Below are 16,150 nucleotides of genomic sequence, written 5' to 3' on the forward strand. Positions count from 1 at the left end.
ATGTCCACCGTTCTGTTGAATGCACAAATGACATCTTCGAATGATTGATTGTTTTACATTCAACAATTGTTGCGGCAATAGATTTAAAATGGCTATACACAATGACAAATTTGAAGTGTGTTAGGTTCAGATGTCATTGATTATAATTATAGTTAACTAAGTTAATAGTTTATCAACAAATACAGGAAAATGGTATTGGTTACCAAAAGCCCGAACGAAGCATACAAGGAAGAAATCATCTACAGAGAAATAGGATTTTACAGACCTTCGAAGAAAATAAAAACTCAGTATTCGTAAAGCATCCCAACAATGCAATATTTCAGGAAACAGAATATTCAGAACACTTAAAAACAACAATTACATAGCATACCACTTCCACTTATTAGTGGGCAATAGAAAATCCGCATGCATTCTGCCTTAGAAATTTTCAAAATGAATTTGAATTTAATATTTGAATAGGAATAATTTCATGAAAGGATTTCGAAGCAGTCAAAACATATTAAAGAAAACGCGAATTATTTTTTCAACTTTAACACCCTGTATCTCGGAAACGGAAGCATTTCCGGACCCATGTTCATAGCAACTTTTTTGCTTAAAATGATGTGATCTATCACCCATTTCAGTTTGTCGGAAACAAATCAGAACACCCTGTATGTACTAGGTGTGGAATAGAATCACGCTACTTTTTTCAATTCATCCTAGAGATGAATTGGTTTACACAAAATTTCCCTACGTTCTATCCTGGTAGCGAAACCAGCATCAATGTGGTTTCAAATCAAGCAAGCCGGAAGAGAAGCAATAGAGAAGGCGTAGGAAGAGCGGAATCGGTGATGCTTTCATACCGATTCGCTGAAAAGGGTCCGGAAGATAAATTTGACGTTTCGTTATCCGACGATAGATGTTTCTAAACACCATCGATCTGCCTGATTTATTGGCTTTTGTTGCGATTGCGAGCAGATTCTTCATTAACAAGATTAAGTGCAATTATTGGTAGAGAAATGAACACTTGGATCCATAGATTCGAAAGAATATTGCAGGTTGAATCGAAGGAAATAAAATAATATTTTTATATAATCTACATACACTAGTCAGCATCTGCAAAATCCGTAATAGGTTCTCCTGTCTGAGTAAAACAAATTCCAATATCAGAAGTTTTCTTAAGGTATCTCAGTACCCTTTTTGCTGCTTGCCAGTGTTCTTGAGAAAATTTTGTATTAAATTGACTAAGATAACTTACAGCATGCATGATGTCAGGTCTGGTAGCTACGAATAAATACATCAAAGATCCAATAAGATTTTGATAAGAAAGATTTTTTGTTTTTTGAGTATCATCAGCAGCAGTCAATTTAATTCCAGTCTGCATTGGTGTATTCGCAGGATTTGCATTATGCATGTTATACTTCTTGAGTAGATCCTGAGTTTACTTCTTCTGAGACATACAGATATAGCCATTTCTTTGTTTGAATTCAATACCTAAACAGTATTCTAGCTCTTGCAGATCCCTCATATTGAAGTGATTCATTAAGTCTTTCTTGACTTTTTCTATTTCCCTCAGTTTCTTCGATGTGATCAAATGATCATCAACATAGCCGCATATCATTGTTTTTGTACCTTTATTTGTTGATACATACAAACAAGGGTCAGCTTGTGAAGGATGAAATCCAAGAGACTTCAGTTTGGTATCCAATTTCACAAACCACTGTCGACCTGCCTGTTTCAGTCCATATATAGCTTTTCTAAGGTGACAAACCTTTTCTTCTTCATTTCTTTTTAGGTCTTCCATCATTATTAGAGCTTTTCTGTAAACAGTGTTGTCTTCTTTTTCACTTTCCTCGATTATAATCTCATATAGATAATTTTCTAATTGTTTTGGCATTTCCATATGAATTGTGGTATCTATATCACCATTTAAAAAAGCTGTTGATACATCAAGGTGATGAATTTTCATATTTTATTCAGCAGCAACCCCCAGCATCATCCTAATGGAACTCAACTTAACAACTGGAGCGAAAGTTTCAAAATAATCGCTGGGTGAAACCACGAGCAACAAATCTTGCCTTTCTCCGTTCTAATTCTCCATTAGCTTTATATTTCTTATTTAGAATCATCTTTGAACTAATTATTTTGGATTATGATTCTTCAAGATCCTCCTTGTTGGAAGAAGGAGAAATTACTGAAAATGATGATACAGGGAAAGAGGGAGAATTTGTTCCATACTTTACGGAACAAATTCATTTTTAGCTAAACAGACCATTTTAAGAAATAAACCTGAAACACGTGGCATAAGCGCGAATCACATATCAGTGATTCGATATCCCAATCAATTCGCGAGTTTCTCAACAAAGAACGCACTTCTTATGTCCCATAGTGAATCAACGTTTCATATTAACTCGAAATATATTGAAATGAATACCTGAATTATTTTCAATTAATTTTTGGTTAATATTTATTGCTTTTACCCAGTTAATATGATTATTAAGGTTCAAAATAATTATGGGTTGATAGGAATCTACAGTAAGGTGATAACATGCCACCATAACCATAGTATAAGGAAATTCCTTATAATATGCCATAACATTGAAACATCTAGTCTCCCCCCTCTACCCTCTACCTCCTTATGTTTCAATATGTCGAAATTGATGAGTTAATTAGTTGTTAGTTAGAGGGTAAAAACCTTTATTTTTTGCCAATTTCTGACATTTTGAGAAAATTCCCCTAATTTTGATTGGATGCATCGCGGTTGATATAAAGTTTAGAAAAAAGTTTCTGAAACAAAATTATAAGGAATTCAATTATCTACAACTTTGAAAATGAACGTTTTGGTCGAAAACTAATTAAGTTAAAAGTTATAAGCAAAAAACTTAGTTAGCACAGGCTCCTTGTGTTGGATAACTTGACAGGGTCATCCACAACACCTCCGAACAACCTGTAGAAGTTTCATCAAGTTCGGAATTTTTTCCAGCAGTCTCCACTTTTTTTTTGCTTTGTCTACTGAACTATTATTTTGATCGACTGTATCTCAATTGATATTGGGTTTAGGAAAAAGTTTGTGGATACAATATTGTAGAGAATTTAATGCTCTACAACTTTAAAAATTCATTAGGTTAGAAGTTATGAGCAAAAAACCGAAACATGTTACGCTACTGGAATTTTTGAAGACGCGGTAATTCGTCAGTTGATCGTGTAAAATCGGTCGGAGGGCGGATGCGCGGATCTAGAGAGAATCTTCTGAGAGATTTTCAATAGTTGTCGAGACTTCAGCAAGGATACGGACCTAAGATTTAGATTTCAGTCATTATTAATTTAATTTGAGATTTGGAATCTAATTTATCGGCGAGAATTGTGTCGGGATTCTCGGTAAGTGTTGACATGAATATTTATATTCAACAAGTAGTAATCTCACCAGAACGAATTAATTTAATTTGAAACAGTCGTTTTTTTAGAGTCATCCATCTTGTCGAAACGTATTTCAGGTTCCGTAGGCTTCTTTTTGTGTCCAACAATTTCAACAAAACTCCTTCTCAGGTTTATTTTATGATAAATGTAATGATTTCTTTATAATTTCTTGTTAAGAAATCCGAGAAGGAGTTGTAAATTCAGTTAACATATTTTAATATCGTTGTTTATTTTCTCAAAGCACCTTCCGTGGAATTGGAACAACAGAAACCTTTCTTGGGATTGAAAAATATCAAGGAGTATTTCCTTGAGATACAGAATTTGGAATAGTACGTATGTTAAACCACTTTAGTTCCTGAATCTGAAAGAATACCTGCGTAATACCTGGCATTATCACATCAACTTCGTTGAATGGGGATTGGAGTACTATAGCTTCCTAATAAGATCTGGTGTTCAGAAGGCTGAAAATAATTTACAGAAGAGGTTCCATCCTAATAGCAGAGTCACTCATTTAAAATCGATTTAAGTTAAGTTTTTGTTTCATTATTTATTTATAGGGAAAAGGATCGATCATTGTGTATTTTAATTGTATTAAATTTGTAAAAACCTGGGTAGGAGTTTTTTTGCCAAATAAGCCAAACCACCCCTAGAAATTAGTCTTTAGAGTCTCATGGGCAATTGTAACGTTACAAATGTATTTATCTACTGGACTATAATCGTATTTGTAACAAACATCGACTAACCTAGTGATTTTCAAATCCCCTCCACCCAACAATATCACAAAAACCAGGTTGATCACATAAATGCGTGCATCGTTTATTGATCAGGCCCGGCTGAATCTCCATACAATCGAAATTACCAAACAGGACCCTCTGATTAGTTAATAATTCATTCCCGTAGGAAGCGGAATTTAAGGTTAACGAACCTCGTCTCTCTCACTACCAGACAAACTCGTTATGAAATGAAATTCGTCATTCAGGCTAGAAATAAATTTGTCCGGCTCGATGTCCGATGGATATGGATTGTCACGTTCTCGATGGCGAAATGCGAACCCGCGTTGTGATTCATAAACCGGGAATTGCTTTCAGGGAAACAACAAAGCCAATTGAGCGTAATCAACATTTGCCAGACTTGCCAGAGTACATGATTCGAACCGATTGGGCCAATGATGAAATTAATGTTTGTTTATTTATACTAACTGGGAAAGAAACTGCAACACCTAGAAGGAGCTATTCAAATATAAAATTTTTTTCGGTAAAACATAGATAGTATAGCAAGAAGTAAATGATTGAAATTTGGAGAAGAAAACGAAGGGTTTACAATTTTTTTGAATAAATTTGTTAATAATGTGATTATCCACCGCCATTATCTATACACTCCCCAACACGTCTCCCCATTGATGCAATAAGATGATCTATTTCTTCTTGAGGGATACTATCCCAAGATACCTGTACTTCATGTCTCAGAGCCGCCAAAGTCCGTGAGGGCTGGGGTAAATTACCAAGCCTTCTACCCATGATGTCCCAAACATGCTGTACGGGCGAAAGATCGGGGTATCTGGGCGGCCATGGCAAAAGATTCACATGGGTCGCTTCAAAAAAGTTTAAACTAACTCTGACAACATGAGGTTGGGCATTATCTTGCTGAAATATTGGATTCTCGAGCCGGTTAAGGTAAGGAAGAACATATGGCTCCTCTATTTATTGAAGGTAACGCAGCGCTGTCATGTTACCTCGAATATACACTAAATATGACCTACTTGCATGTGCAATAGCACCCCATACCATAACGCCTACTGTCCGGTGTACATGACGCTCAACATCAAACTGAGGTACTCGTCTTTCTCCCCGACGTCGTTTAACCCTTCTTCGACCATCATGTGCACCCAAGGAGAATCGAGATTCATCAGAAAAGGCGACCTGATGCCATTCCACATCTCAATGTCGACGTTCTCTGCACCACTGTAATCGTTGCCGGCGATGCTCAACCGTCAGAGGTAACACAAGTTGGGGTAGATAATGCTGCAGTCCAAAAGACCATATCCGGCGGTGAACCATTTGGACAGTTACAGGATGGCCTTGTTCTCCTTACCACTCATCAGCCAAAAATCGAATTGTCGCAAATCGGTCTCTAATGGCCATAAGTCTTAGACATCTGTCTTGAACTTCATTTGTGCCCCTTCGACGTCCGGTGCCTACTCTTCTTCGATTTTGGGCATTATCAAACCACGCTTGACAACATCTCATAACAATAATTGGATTTCTGTTCATACGGTAAGCGATTTCTCGAAATGGTAACCCCGCCTCCCGTAGACCAATAATTCGACTTAGCTGGCGATTAATTCCGCGTACACGTGCTCTAGGCATTTTAAAAACAACTAAACATCGACTTTGGGTCTCCCCAAACAGCTGGTTTGTTGTAAAATTTAAAAAACTTGCAAAAAACATTTACAATGTTTAAGTAACAAAAATTTTTTACATGAAAAAGCCTTCACGATTTTACACGCCAAGGAAATATTTTATCTTGATCGATTTTTTCTCCATTTCTTCTATGCTATCTATGTTTCACCAAAAAAAATTAAAACTTAAACAGCTCCTTCTGGGTGTTGCAATTTCTTTGTCATTTAGTATATTTATTTTTGATTACACTGGAACACAAACAGGACAAGATCCCATAAGTAGTGTTCACTCATTTACAAACCAAGCCATTTACATCAGTGATTCCCAAAGGGGTCCAGGTGGACTCCTGAAAATCCACGGAGGACTCGTCGGCTTGGCTTCACTCACCAAACTGCGCAGTTACACAATACAATCTTCGAAATTGTTAATATCTAATTTTATTGTGTTATTCCAGAATATTCAACGCTTTCAAATAATAGGTACTTGAATTTCCATAACGTTCAAAAATGTTATTTTTTCAAAACTAAATTTCCACAATTTGGAAGCATCGATCTGACGTTAAACGATTCATGATGAATTGCAAACCCTCGGCCAAACCTTACTGAACAGAAATGTCAACACAGTTTGGCATTCTTAACTGTCAAACCATAGACAACAATCATCGAAACTTCTCATGCAGTTAAAAAACACCCCTTAAAACCTTACTGAACAGAAATGTCAACACAGTTTGACATTCTCAACTGTCAAACCATAGACAACAATCATCGAAATTTCTCATGCAGTTAAAAAAACTGCCCCTTAAAATTATCTCGGCGAACTTAGTAAACGGAAGTGGGACGCTTCAGCTATTTTTCAAAAAAAAGAAAACCAGTGGACAGGAGGAGAAACCGATGTGAGAACAAAGGACGTTGGAAGTTGCCAACATTCTGATGAAAGGGGAATTTGCGGAGTAGTTCTTCCTCCTCTAAGTAGCATGAAACATATCATTGAATGTAGTCTTATGTTAGGAATCCTGAAGGAAATATCTCCAAAATACCAGGAGCAAACATTGAACCATTCAAGAGCTTGAAAATAAATGAAGTATAATTTATGCGTCTTATATGGAATAGCGTGGTAAGCCGAAAAACCCTACGAGCATACGTGTAGTCATAGTTTTCAATTACAATTCCATTCTTGTAGGACAGAAACCGTATAAACTTATTCTGAACAGACTCCAAGCGTCGAATAAGCAGTCGTTTCTCGAGTTCCGGAAAACAAATGCATGTGGTAAAGTGTTAAAAACGTTTCGTTTTCCAGGAAGGATTTTCCGTGTATGAGCACGAAGCCAAGCATTCTGAAGCAGGATGTGATAATATCGCCCACGTGAACATCGAATAGCAAGTGTAATTCCCAGATCATCGACAATATTTGATTCCTACAATTGATGGCTGGTAAGTTGTACTAAAAAGAGTTTCACTTGTGTTTCTAGTAAAATAAATTCTCAAACATTCATCGAGATGAAGGAACAAGTTATTTTGAATTTTCTTCACAACATCTATCCAGATCACACTGAAGGTCAACACCTAAGGGAACGAATCATCATAAATAGTTCCAGATAGTTGGCGAAAAGGCAATACTGTCCAATTTTATTGATGTAAATGAGAAAGAGCAAAGGACCAAGATGAGAATTTTTCGAGGCACCAGAAGTTTGGAAAATTTAATGGATCCGCAACCTTCAATCGAAACATATTGACTTCTACCCACGAGATACGACATCAATGTTTATGTACAATTCATCGATTCTACAACTTAACTATTTCGAACAAATAATATCCTATAACATAGTATGTGCCTCAAAAAGCCCCAGGTCTGGAGCACAGATGGTACCACAACTGCCATACCATTTTTGCCAGTACCAACCTACAAAAAATGAGGGTCAAAATTTCGGAACAAAGAGTTAAATCTGCAAAAATTAAAGAATCAGAAAAGACATCGGAATAGAACCTCTTCAGCATTGTATTAAAGACAGACAATTGAACTGGTGAAGAAATTTGAATACCATGTATTATGAAAGACCTGCAAGAAAAATATGGGTAGAAGAAACCGTAGAAACGATGATAAAGCTTGGGATAAATAACTGAAGGAGGTAATCAACTGGAAGGAGATAAACATATAAAGAGAGACGAGAAATACAGCGACAAACAAAAAGGATGGTTGAAGTTTCTCTCCCTGGGGAAAAATATTGTGTTGTTTATATCCGATACCGTTAAATGGTATGACGGAAATCGATTACATATATGAAATCAGGTGCCAGCTTATTTTTAAAACTAGGTACGACATTTAGTTCTTTTTTTTTTCATTTACAACTTCCTTAAACTTCATATCTTAAATAAATTCAAATTTTAATTCCCGATTTCAAAGCTTTTGTTAAATGAAGAGTGAATCTTTGTAGTAGACTGATAAGATATAGCTTTTTTTTCTCTAGATATAAAATAAAAATGTAAGTGAGTAAATTAGTATACAAGTGCGATATGAATTTTCACATGGCCTCCTATTAAAATTCGGTAAGTCATTATTTGCACTCAAACAATGATGCATTTATCTCCAACCAGATACGCAATATCATAGAAGATAGCATAATCTAGGTTTCAAATTACAATGCCAAAGATACTTGAAATACATATTTTGTTCAAAAAATACGATATGTTACAATTGATTCCATTGTCAGTTGCCATTTTCTGATAGAGTTTTGCACATATACAACTATTGCAATAATTTGCAATTGGGTTTGTTGCCAAGGAAATATTAGGCATTTTTTATTCATAATTCTTCATGAATTTCCGGTTTCTTCGAAATTCCTTTTTTTTATAACTAAAATCAGACTCACAATTTTATCAATTTTGTGGTCACAAAAAGATTCACTAATTTTATTCGATCTCCTTCTCAGGCGAGTTCTCAGGTTTTCGTGATGCGATGAAATTCTTGCATGTAGGTACATTGAAATTGTTATTTCACATCTGAATACAAAATTTATAGGTTCATTATACTTATCCCGAAATTAATAATGCATATTGAGCTGTTTAAACAAAATTCACACAATATTTCAAATATAGAACGGGTTTCATAAAACTTTGATTAACCTATCAAATCGTTGATTGTAGTTTTAAAACTATAGAAGTGTTAAAAATGAATTAAAATTGAACACAAATAATTTGATCGAACAAATCACGATAAAAAATTCAAGAAACCCATCATTAATCTATTATTAAATAATTATTAGAAATTTTCAGTATACAATGCCAACGTACTTATTAACAATCATTCAACTTCGTACCAATTTTTAGAAATGGAAATTTTGTTTCCCTAATTCGAAATCTCCAAAAATAGATTACTCGATCTAAAACGATCATTTTTCGTAATTTATATATATAGGAATCAAAATAAATTTTCTAATAGTTCGGTAAGAAAATGAAGAGAAAAGATTTCACTATCGATAGAGCAAAAACCTCAATAATAAAAAAATATATTTATTGGAGAATTCGATTGTTTCTACAAATTTCTCCTATTTCAATAGGATGATGGGTAGATCAATCATTGAAATAGTTGCTGAAATAGCTTTCTAATGATTCTATAATACCATAATGGTTCAATTGACTGTTGAAATACCAGAGGATTCTCGAATGAACTACTCGAACCCATTGGTATTCTTAAAGAAATTTCTTCGAATAGCAATAACAAAAGAGCATGTGCAAGGGTTACAAAAACTTTTCTCATGAACTTACAGACGAATACTTCTTCACATAACATACGTCATCGTATTTTTTTCGTTACTTGACGTCACAAGAGCGAAGAAGTTCGAGTTTAGATACTGACTGGAAGGAATTCTAAAACTTTTCTGATAGACGACATATGGTCGCTGTTATCCAATAGAATTGATATGCAGGAAATTGGTTTGAGCACAGTTTGCTGTTCAAAAATACTGCAAATTTTACGATATGGTTTTCTTTTTCTTCTTTCGCCCCAAAATATCTCGACTCGGAGAAATATGATAATATCATTTCAGAAATGTCTAACCAGTATCTTTTAACTATAAAAGCTGAGATTTTGCTTTGAAAAATGTTGTGTCCTTCAAGGAGTACACGTTTGCAATTGAATGATTTTATTGTAATAAGCGTCCTAGAAATGAATTTTGTCTCCCCATTTTTTGTTCTGCAAAATTGACCATTCCAAAATGAGTGAAGGTAGCGTTTTTTTTTTTTAGTTATTTTTTTCACAGGGAATCTGCCAAAGTGTCACTGCGTGGACCTCTCAACCTCGCAGGTTTTTTCAAGTAAATGGGACTCTACTCAAAGCCTAAGTTGTCATCCTTCAGAAAATAAGTTATGTCTTACGGTTCTAGGATCTTGCTCTATTCCGGGACATCCTTAATATGCAATTTGCAATATCCCCTAACCTGTTTCGCTTTAGAACGAAATTCTTTCTCCGCTTGCCGTCATAACTCCATTGTTACGAAAACTACCTGTGCGATTTTCAACGAACGATCATACAGTGATTCAGGCGCAAGGAATTTTTATATCTTATAGTTTAACAATACATATATGGTTTAATTTGAATAATAAATTACATAACCAACAAAGGAGTATTTCCTGAGCAATGAAAATAAATAACATGCAATTCTATTCATGGAATAATAACATGACTTTTTATTGCATTAAATCCAAATCAATATGAAGTTTGTTAACGGAATTATCGTAGAAACGATCATATTTAGAGTAAGTCAAGAATAATACTCTATTTGAACATGACTGAAAGTTATCTAATAATAATCAGTGATCATATCATATTGTATTATAGACTATAGACCAAGACGACTGAAAATAGATACCTAGATTAGGAATTATTTATTCGAAAGAAATTCAAAATTAAATTCTAATTTAATATTTCTAAACTTAATTTTCCCAAGATTCTTTCTGGGAACTCTCAAATATCATACATTTTACTTTTCGACCAAGTTGTCGAAAACAAATCGAGAAATTTTGCAGGCAAAATTTGATCCCTATTGGTGTACCATATGACAAAATTCTGACGAATTTCATGATATTTCATTCAAATGAAATAAAGTTAAATTCCCTGTTGTCGATTGAGCAAGGTCGGATGTAATTCGCGTGAAAATTTTTCCTTATATTTTATTGTGGTTTAACCCAAGTTTGCAGTCGTGATATTTGTTTTGAAATATCACTCATTTGGACAGTTCGTGATTTTGGCAAAATATTTAACGAAATTACAAAAGTATGCAACCAATTTTCTTTCGTACCATTCAAAAATATTTCTTCTAATAGATAAATAGTTTATAAGTCACTTGAGACATAACATTGATGTATGGGATAAGTCAATTAATATTCACTATGCTAGACAGTTGACAACAGCGTTTTCTACAACATCGATTAATCATACAAAATAATAATAGGTACATATATATTCCTGTACATATATAAAAGAACTCGATGTATGAATCATAGTAAATTAATTATATCGAAGACAATTGAAAACATACCAAAACATATGGAAAACTTGAAGTGATTGTGTACCTATAATATGTATATACCTGAGAATTCAAGCCTAACTTATTAGGAATTATGAATAGCAGAAAAATCAGCTTGAATGTTGAAATCACTCAGTCACTTAGCGGTTGCACAAAATTAAAATAATGAATACCTTTTCTTTCACCTTTTTATCGAAATATTATGTGCTCTGAATAACATCTGAGTAATTTGAGTCTTTAAATAAGAATATTCGAAATAATTCTTCCGATTATTTGCACAAAGCACGAATTAGGTTTCATTTCAATAAAGAAGTTCTTCTAACCAAATTTCGTATGGATTTGTCTGTTGATCAAGTAAAAGTTCTATTACTTCTGAATCGTTCTGAATGCTATTAATTCTCAATTTTAATACTTTGAGCTGAAGTGAAAACATGGACCGTTAGGTATGTATATCCAGTATTATCTTTGAAATTTAGAATTGTTTTAAAATTGGATTGATGATGAAAAGTATATTTTGGATATTTTGATGTAAAGCAAGGTCAATATTCTTTATAATATCGCCTCAATGACGAAAGCGTGATGACCTGTATCAAATTTATCTTGGCATAATTAAAATGAAATAGTAAAAACAGAGTTTATGTTCATTGAATAAATTCATAAAAAACTAAACGATTGCGATTGGAGAGACAAAACACAAAAAATTTTTTGTGATATCTACGAAACTACTAACTACTTTCTTCCGTTTACACGGCCAGATTAAACTGAGTTTGGAGTAACAGTTGGGCTCATTTTCATTCATTTGAAATTGAAAAAGTTTATCGACTTTCACAGACTCTACGAAGACGTGGACCAAAGCTAATTGGAATATATGAGCTCCAAAGAAATTTTTTTAGATTTTAAAATTCTAAACACTATTAGCACCTCAGAGTAATAAACATAAACAGAGGGAACATTTGTCATTTTCAGTGAGCCAATTTTGTACCAAACATGAATTCTCAAATGTCACATGAAGCGTGAAGAAATGAAAACATAGGTATCAGTGATACGATATTCCACTCAATTCGCGAGTTACTCAACAAAGAACGCACTTCTTATGTCCCATTGTGAATCAACGTTTCATTTTCATATCAACTCACAATATATTGAAAAAAATACCTAAATACATCAGAAATTCAGAAAACAAACTTCGGGCGCGCCAAACGACTTGAAACAACGTATGACACTAGGAGAGCGAAAGTGCCAAACCTTGGATTTTTGCAAATATATAAAGAAAATAATAAATATTCTGCTTATTATAAATTCGACAGTTACGAAAAATATCGGATTCCAAATATTCAAATTTGCATATTTAAGCGGGAATCACTGAAATAAATATATTCCATTCAATATAATATACATTCATCACGATATAGTAAAATTGTGGATTTGAAAATATATCACAATCCGACAAAGTAATCTAACCATGTTGGAGACATGTAAAAATCGCGTATACTCCCTCTATCTATGTTTATTACTCTATGATTCGCACCAATTGAAACAAACTATGAGCAATCAGAAACTACGACAATAACAAAATAAAGCCGAGACTATTCATGGAGTTATGCACTACTTACGAAGAATATTGATATCCACACAAGACGAAGAGAACGTATAGACCAACTCCAACGCAAAAACGTAACCCAATACACACGGCAGATGTTTGCAAGCACCACGTTACACAAGAAGCTGCAGGAAGTCACCGAGAATGATCCATTCGGCGAGCTATTATTGTTATTAAAACCTACGTTATCGGAAAGAGAACGACCTTCTCAAGAATACCAATCGGCTGGCTCACCACCAGTTCTGCACAAACACACTGCCAAACGCGGCTTAGAAACTTTCAACACAAACAGCACACGGCTATGCCGATATAGAAGGAAACAAATGTCGCGATTTCTAGACAGCAAAAAAACGGCAAACCGTAAACTCGCGAATCGTTCCACTTTTGGCGTAAATGCCGACAAATCGCGATGCGATAACACTGCGAGCGCTTGAACGGAGTTCCCACCTCGACTCCACGCTCCAAACTGAATAATGAATCACTCTGGCGCTGGCTTGGTTAGATTCCACTGTCGCACAAGGTTCGTCGAATGGTGGAAGCACCCACAATAATCTGCTGCAACTGTCGACGCGCTTGTTTACAGTCGAGGGCTTGCAGAAAACTGGCTTTGGCTACCGGTGTGGACGAAGTGCCGCGTGGACAGGAGCGTCGAACGGAAGCAAGCAGGTTGCTGAATCAAGACGCGGAGGGACCAGCGCAGAGCAATAGGCGGTGTGCATATTTTTGGAATCATTAGTGAAACATTGGGGACAGGTTACTTTTTTTGTGTAATGGACAACGCAACAAAAGTGAATTAGCTGGAATTTTTTAGGCTAAAGAACTCTTGATGATGATCAAATATCCTCATTGCATCACCGCTATAAATTCAACCAATTTCAATTTCAATTTCTACAACTTGGCTTCCGCCGTTTTTTTCCGAAATTCGAGTCTTTATTGTAAAAAACTGGTTATGAATTTATGATTCGAAGTATTGTCCATCGCTGTCCATCACTTTTTCCCATCTTTCGGCAGCGTACGAATCCCGCTTTGAAAAAACTGGTCATCTTTTGAAGAGATCCACGAATCGATCCAATTTTTTACTTCTTCATAAGACCAGAAGTGCTGGTCAGTGGTCAGCCAGGTCGTGTACCATTGATCGAATTAAGTTATAGTCCGAAGGAGCAACGTCTTCCTATTTCAACGTTTCCAAGTATGTATTGACCACTTTCGCAACATGGGGTCGAGCATTGTTATGCTGTATAATCACTTTATCATATCTCTCGTTGTATTGCGGCCGTTTGTCTTTCAATGCTCGGCTCAAACGCGTTAATTGCGTTCGATAACGATCGCCTGTGATTGTTTCAGTTGGTTTTAACAACACGTAATACACTATGCCCAGTTGGTCCCACCAAATATTGAGCATAAACTTGAAACCGTGAATATTCAGTTTGGCCGTCGACGTGCAAGCATGGTCAGAATATCCACATGATTTCCTGCGCTTGAGATTATCGTAATGAACCCATTTTTCGGTCTCCAGTCACAAAGCGAAGGAGAAATCCCTTCTGTCTTTGCCTTGCAAACAGCTGTTCACAAGCAAACAAACGCCGTTCAACAATCTCGGCTTCAACTCGTAAGGCACCCAATTTCCTTGTTGATTGCCATGACTTTCAGGCGTTTTAAAATGGCTTGTTGTGACACTCTCAATGATCCTGCCAATTCTTGTTGCTCTTGACAGGAGTCTTGAACAAGTGATGCCTCCAATTCTGCATCTTTGAAAATCTTTTCTCTTCCTCCGCCATGCTGGTCTTCGACGTCAAAATCACCGTTCTTAAGGCTTTAAAACCACTCTCGGCATGTTCCTTCACTAATAACGGCCTAAGCATAGGTATTTGAGAGCATTCGATGAGCCTCAGCGATTTCTTCATATTAAAGAAGAAAATCAAAACCTCCCGCAAATGACGAGAATTCAGCTCATAACCTGACATGTTTAATCGAGAATAACTCTATGATGCAGACACAAATCCACTAATATTCCGATGGCGTTATGTTTACAAATACCTAAGCTTATTGTATGACTTCTACGATCTATTTATTTCGACTACCACTTACAGCTACAGCCATCTATTGCAAAACGGCTGAAGTAAAATTGTACACCTAATGAATCATTTATTGAAAACAAAAACAACTCAAATTTCTAGTATCCCCCGAAAGAAAAAAAACAGAAATTTTAACACCACTGTTACGGTAATTCTTAAGTGGAGTAAAAAAATGGACTGTATGATTCAAGGAAAAAAAATAGATAGAAAAAGAGATTTGCACTTGAGTGACCTCGAAGTCTTCTGCAGAATTCCAGAGAGCACTCTCGTAGGTGGTTCCAAAAGAAGGATTCCAATCTTCGTCAAATGACAAAATATAGGTTTGTTCACAAAACAGAACAAAAATCTAAATATCTCAAAGCAAGAGATCAATTGCGGCACAAATTATATAGGAAACAGCTTTTCCAAAAAATATAGCGTTTTTCAACCAAAGTCAGAACCATATATTAATAATGTTAATAACATGTTAATTGTCAATTTTCACGTTATTGGAAAATTCAAAGAATAACGGCGCACTCGCGCACATTAGTCGTGCTGCAACACACAATCTAGGGGAGTTCTCTAGTGCATATATAAAAGCAAATAAAATATTCAAAGATTTAGAAATTACTTAGATATTACTGCAACAACCACTTCAACACTAAAAGCGTTATATACTAATGATTTTGTTGTATTTCACCACGGAGGGCGCCTCATACAATCGACACCCCCTATAGAGAGGAGTTCTACTCATCCAACGGAAACTGCGAATTTTGATTAAAAAAATATTCCGTCCAGGTGCCATTCGGATGCTTGAATCGGCAACGTTTGAATGGCAATTTATTCTTTAATTTCCGACTGAGATGAATCATTAAAACGGATGGGTGAAAAAAATGAACTGCTTCATTTTTGCACGGACGAATTCAGTCGCTACGCCGAGAAAAATTAATGAATCATTGAAATGTGCGCCTGTAGTCGCTTAGAACTTCCATTTTAGCTTGTTACTTATTGCAATGCCATCTAGGGTCGCATAAATTGTCAATGATCACCTAGTCGTACGAAGAGCTTGAGTTAGGGAATGTAGCAAATGACATGATGAAATGAATAATTGCCTGTAAACGAAAATGTTAAAACGCTGCTAATTCCATTTACGAATAAAGAACTCAAAAACTATTAGAGG

General features: G+C 35.3%; 1 protein-coding gene across 3 annotated transcripts in view; it reads right to left on the reverse strand.

Moving 5' to 3' along the window:
- Positions 1–16,150, reverse strand: part of LOC123674125 (cyclin-dependent kinase 14) — a 179,958-nt gene that overhangs the window by 142,159 nt on the left and 21,649 nt on the right. The window contains exon 1 of one of the 3 annotated variants that reach the window (XM_045608995.1): positions 13,101–13,488. The exons of 1 other annotated variant lie outside the window; for it this stretch is intronic. The gene's annotated coding sequence lies outside the window, so the exon portion shown is untranslated. Of the gene's footprint in view, positions 1–12,929; positions 13,489–16,150 lie in introns of those variants that run through there. One more of the 3 variants, XM_045608994.1, reaches the window with a different exon arrangement.

The sequence above is a fragment of the Harmonia axyridis genome, chromosome 2 (genome assembly GCF_914767665.1).
Source record: "Harmonia axyridis chromosome 2, icHarAxyr1.1, whole genome shotgun sequence".
Taxonomy (NCBI): Eukaryota; Metazoa; Arthropoda; class Insecta; order Coleoptera; family Coccinellidae; genus Harmonia; species Harmonia axyridis.